Here is a 5,815-nt window from a genome sequence, read left to right on the forward strand (position 1 = left end):
AACCCGGGAGGCGGAGCTTGCAGTGAGCTGAGATCCGGCCACTGCACTCCAGCCTGGGTGACAGAGCGAGACTCCGTCTCAAAAAAAAAAAGTAGGACAAGGTAAAGATCTAACCCCCGAGCCAGGTGCAGTGGCTCACGGCTATAATCCCAGCACTTTGGGAGGCCAAGGTGGGAGGATCACCTGAGGTCAGGAGTTCGAGACCAGCCTGACCAATATCGAGAAATCCTGTCTCTACTAAAAATACAAAATTACTTGGGCATGGTGGTACATGCCTGTAATACCAGCTACTTGGGTGGCTGAGACAGGAGAATTGCTTGAACCCGGGAGGTGGAGGTTGCAGTGAGCCAAGATCACACCACTGCACTCCAGCCTGGGTAACAGAGGGACACTCCATCTCAAAAAAAAAAAAAAAAAAAAAAAGGGTGTTGGCCGGGTGGCCCAATCCCTGGCCCAAACTTGAGGGCAGGCAGTATTGTCACTGCTTTGCTCTTTGACCTGTGGTAACTGTGTGATGAGTCCCTTCTCTGCCTCCCAAGGGCCAGGCTTGTTGCACACTCACTAGCTCTTCACCAAGCCCACCCGGCAGCAGCTTATTCTGGCCCTGCCTAGAAAGGCAGAATGCAGGAAACCTGATTTTCCGGGGTTTTTTCTTTCTGTTTTTTTTTTTTTTTTTTTTTTTTTTTGGGGGGGGGTCTGAGTCTGCTCTGTCGCCCAGGCTGGAGTGCAGTGGCCCAATCTCGGCTCACTGTAAGCTCCGCCTCCCAGGTTCACACCATTCTCCTGCCTCAGCCTCCTGAGTAGCTGCGACTACTGGTGCCTGCCACCACACCTGGATACTTTTTTTTTTAAGTACAGATGGGGTTTCACCGTGTTAGTCAGGATGGTTTCGATCCCCTGACCTTGGGATCCGCCCGCCTCAGCCTCCCAAAGTGCTAGGATTACAGGCGTGAGCCACCACGCCCAGCTTTTTTTTTTTCTTCTTCTTCTTCTTCTTCTTTTGAGACAGGGTCACTCTCTGTTGCCCAGGCTGGAATGTTGTGGCGTGATCATGACTCAATGCAACTTCAACCTCCCAGATTCAAGCGATCCTCCCACTTCAGCCTCCCAACTAGCTGGGACTACAGGTACAGAGGTGCACGCTGCCATGTGCAGCTAAGTTTTTCTGGTTTTTTTTTCTTTTTATTTTTTTGAGATGGAGTCTCACTCTGTCACCCAGACTGGAGTACAGTGGCGCAATCTTGGCTCACTGCAACCTCCACCTCCCGGGTTCAAGTAATTCTGTCTCAGCCTCCCAAGTAGCTGGAACTACAGGTGCGTGCCACCACGCCTGGCTAATTTTTGTATATTTAGTAGAGAGAGGGTTTCACCATATTTGTTAGGCTGGTCTGAAACTCCTGATCTCAGGTGATCCACCTGCCTTGGCCTTCCAAAGTGCTGGGATTACAGGCATGAGCCACCATGCCCAGACTATTTTTCTGTTTTTTGTTTCGTTTTCTTTTTCTTTTTTGTAGAGATGGGGTTTTGCTATGTTGCCCAGGCTGGTCTCACACTCCTGGGCTCAAGCAGTCCTCCCACTTCGGCCTCCCAAGGTTTTGGAATTACAGGCGTGCGGCTTTTCTCCCCACCACACAAGCCTTTTCGAACTTGGGTGTTGCCTCCCACTTTCCTATACCCCTTCCCATCCATGGCTTGTTTTTGTTTTGATTCAGAACAGGTAGAAATTAATTTACCTGATATCCAGAAATTCATACAGATGAATTTCTACCTGTTCTGAATCAAAACACAAGCCATGTGCAGTGCATGCCTGTAGTCCCAGCTACCTGGGAGGTGGCTTGAGAGGATCACTTGAGTTGAGTCCAGGAGTTCCAGTCCAGCCTGAGCAACACAGACCCTCATCTCTAAAAAGCGAATAAAACACCAAAACAACCAGGATGTCTCCCATTCGCATTCCCCTTAAGTGTGGATATACACTGATCACATCACTGCACTCCAGCCTGGGTAACAGACTGAGACCCTGTCTCAAGAAACAAAACGAAACAAAAAACCTGCCTGTAATAAAGTGTGAAATTGTAAAAAGAACCTCTGTTTTTAAAAGTTTTCTATTTGTATAAATGTATAGGGCACAGGTATAATCAGGTAAGGGTACTGCCTGCGCTCAAGTTAACCTGATTTCAGTCCTATCAGAAGCCTCATTAGAACACAATTCTGAACTCAACTCACCTGGACATGATAGTCGCCTAGAACACTTGCTAAACATACAGATGTCTCGGCCTACCTCAGACTTGCTCTGAGAACTGGGAGTCTGCATGCTTAGCAAACATCTCTCACGGTCCTTAAGAAGAGGCAGCTAGAACTCACTTCACCAAGATAAACCCAGGGTGTTGTCCTAAGAGGGGAAAAGACTTCAATGAATTTACATTGGGTCAAGGTCTTGTCCTCAGAAACATAAACAGCAGAATGGCTCCATCTCTGTTGGAGACTTCCATCAACTAGAACCACGAGGACTGATGGACAGACCACAAGCCCAGTTTTTTCCAGTTCAATGATTAAAAGAACCACAGATGACCGAGCGTGGCGGTTCACGCCTGTAATCCCAGCCCTTTGGGACCCCAAGGCTGGTGGATCACGAGATCAGGAGTTCGAGACCAGCCTGGCCAATATGGTAAAACCCCATCTCTAAAGTTACAAAAAATTAGCTGGGCATGGTGGCGCATGCCTGTAATCCCAACTACTCAGGAGACTGAGGCAGAAGAATGACTCGAACCTGGGAGGCGGAGGTTGCAGTAAACCGAGATCATGCCATTGCACTCCAGCCTGGGCAACAGGCAAAACTCTGGGAAAAAAAAAAAAAAAACAGGCTCAGATAGTAAAATCTCAGGAGTGCTGCATCAGGGCTTCCGTATTCATTTGAAAGGGCAGGTCCTAGGAGGCAGGGTCCTCTCCTTACTTAGAGACTGCTAGGTGGCATTTCCATAGATCTTTGTTTATGCAAGTTAGGAAAAGATGCTCTTCACAACTTCAACTTCCATCTGTCAGAAAATTGTTTGCCGGGTGTGGGAGCTCACACTTGTAATCCCATCTCTTTGGGAGGTTGAGGCGGGTGGATCACCCGAGGTCAGGAGTTCGAGACCAACCTGGCCAACTTGGTAAAACCCCCATCTCTACTAAAATACAAAAATTAGCCTGGTGTGGTGGCATGCATCCGTAATCCCAGCTACTTGGGAGGCTGAGGCAGGGGAATTGCTTGAACCTCCTGCCACTGCATTCCAGCCTGGGTGACAGTAAGACTCCGTCTACAAAAAAAAAAAAGAGAGAGAGAAAATTGTTTTAATTATATTTGTTAGAATAAGACACTTGACTGAATGCCTGCCAGAAAATTATCTCATAAATCTGCAAACCATGAGGTTTGTCCTGTGAATGGGAGCCCCACACTCCCCTCTAGTGTGGAGACTTAGGCTGTCCAGATGTTGACTGCAGCCCTACATCACTATAGTTCCAAGTATGAACAAAATTCCCCTTATTTTTTGATCTTGAAAGAAAAGCGCATTTTTTTTTTTTCTTTTTTGAGACAGAGTCTCGCTCTCCCAGGCTGGACTGCAGTGGCCGGATTGCAGCTCACTGCAAGCTCTGCCTCCCGGGTTTACGCCATTCTCCTGCCTCAGCCTCCCGAGTACCTGGGACTACAGGCGCCCGCCACCTCGCCCGGCTAGTTTTTTGTATTTTTTAGTAGAGACAGGGTTTCACTGTGTTAGCCAGGATGGTCTCGATCTCCTGACCTCATGATCCACCTGCCTCAGCCTCCCAAAGTGCTGGGATTACAGGCATGAGCCACCGCACCCGGCCTCTATAGCTTTAATGTAAGATTACACTATATAATACGCGTTCAAGGTATGTGTTACTGGCCGGGCGCAGTAGCTCACCCCTGTAATCCCAGTACTTTGGGAGGCTGAGGCGGGCAGATCACCTGAGGTCAGGAGTTCAAGACCAGCCTGGCCAACATGGTGAAACCCCGTCTCTACTGAAAATACAAAAATTAGCCTATGTGGTGATGCACGCCTGTAATCTCAGCTACTTGGGAGGCTGAGGCAGGAGAATTGCTTTAACCCGGGAGGCAGAGGCTGCAGTAAGCCAAGATCACGCCACTGCATTCCAGCCTGGGCAACAGAGTGAGACTTTGTCTGTCTCTCAAAAAAAAGATACGTATTATCGATTTTATGTTATAGGTAAGGGTTCTGGTGCATGGTAGGTTCTTAGTAATTGAATTTTTGGGGAGTCAAAAGTTATATATCGGGGCCGGGCACAGTGGGTCATGCCTGTAATCCCAGCATTTTGAAAGGCTGAGGCATGCAGATCTCTCGAACTCAGGAGTTTGAGACCAGCCTGGGCAACATGGCAAAACCCCATCTCTACAAAAAAATAGAAAAATTAGCCAGGCACGGTGGTGCATTCCTGTGGTCTCAGCTACTTGGGAGGTTGAGGTGGGAGGATCACTTGAGCACAGGAGGTGGAGGTTTCAGTGAGCTGAGATCATGCCATTGCACCTCTAGCCTGGGTAGCAGAGCAAGACCCGGTCTCAAAAAAAAAAAAAAAGTTACACATGGATTTCCAACTGTGTAGGGAGTTGGGGCCTCTAACCCCCAAGTTGTTCAAGGGTCACCTGGACTCACCAGCCCAGTCTTGGTGTTTTAGATGTGATGGTGTGTGCGACATCACCTGTTTCAATAAACAATGCTTAGCCTGTTATCAGGGCCTGAAATAGCATATCATTTTTATGTTGAATAATAATAGCTCAGTGAACCGATCTGTGTGTACTGAAGAGATCTTACTGGAGGTTAGCACTCCGTAAAACCGCCTTTTTTTTTTTTTTTTTTTTTTTTAGATGGAGTTTCACTCTGTCACTTAGGCTACAGTGTAGTGGCACGATCTCAGCTCTCTGCAACCTCCACCTCCTGAGTAGCTGGGACCTATGGGCACACACCACCATGCCTGGCTAATTTTTGTACTTTTCAGTAGAGATGGAATTTCACCATATCAACCAGGCTGGTCTCGAACTCCTGACCTCGTGATCAGGAGATTGAGACCATCCTGGCTAACACAGTGAAACCCTGTCTCTACTAAAAATACAAAAAGTTAGCTGGGCATGGTGGCAGGCGCCTGTAGTCCCAGCTACTCGGGAGGCTGAGGCAGGAGAATCGCATGAACCTGGGAGGCGGAGCTTGCAGTGAGCTGAGAACGCACCACTGCACTCCAGCCTGGGCAACACAGTGAGAGTCTGTCTTAAAAAAAAAACATCAAAACAACCAGGATGTCTCCCATTTGCAGTTATTGTATCTACATAGTTCACAATTGCAGGATTTTAATGTATCCTCAAGTAGGACTTGGAATTAGTCCAGTTATAGCCACATTCCCAAGATGAAGTCTTTTTGCAAACATGTCATACGTTTGGGAATGAAGAATTTAGTCTTTTCAGCCAATTCCAAATAATGTGTCCGTATTTTAAATGTTCTTATTTTCTTTTCTTTTTTCTTTTTTTTTTTTTGAGACTGAGTCTCACTCTGTCGCCCAGGGAAGTGCAGTGGCGTGATCTCAGCTAACTGCAACCTCTACCTCCCAGGTTCAAGTGATTCTCCTGCCTCAGCTTCCCGAGTAGCTGAGATTCCAGGTGTGCACCACCACACCCGGCTAATTTTTGTATTTTTAGTACAGACAGGATTTCACCATGTTGGCCAGGCTGGACCTATTCTTATTTTCAATGAAGTCAAACAGTAAATTGATTTATATTCTGTGATCTTTTCCGTGGCCCAGGGCCTCA

The 5,815-nt window shown here is 47.4% G+C and overlaps 1 protein-coding gene across 1 annotated transcript in view; it reads left to right on the forward strand.

Moving 5' to 3' along the window:
* CNPY3 (canopy FGF signaling regulator 3) overlaps positions 1-2,073 on the forward strand; it is a 15,972-nt gene extending 13,899 nt beyond the window's left edge. Inside the window, exon 8 of the mRNA XM_011986735.1 lies at positions 1,878-2,073. The gene's annotated coding sequence lies outside the window, so the exon portion shown is untranslated. The remainder of the gene's footprint in view (positions 1-1,877) is intronic.
* Positions 2,074-5,815: the final 3,742 nt, after the last annotated feature.

This window comes from Mandrillus leucophaeus, unplaced genomic scaffold, assembly GCF_000951045.1.
Source record: "Mandrillus leucophaeus isolate KB7577 unplaced genomic scaffold, Mleu.le_1.0 Scaffold3, whole genome shotgun sequence".
NCBI classification, from domain to species: domain Eukaryota; kingdom Metazoa; phylum Chordata; class Mammalia; order Primates; family Cercopithecidae; genus Mandrillus; species Mandrillus leucophaeus.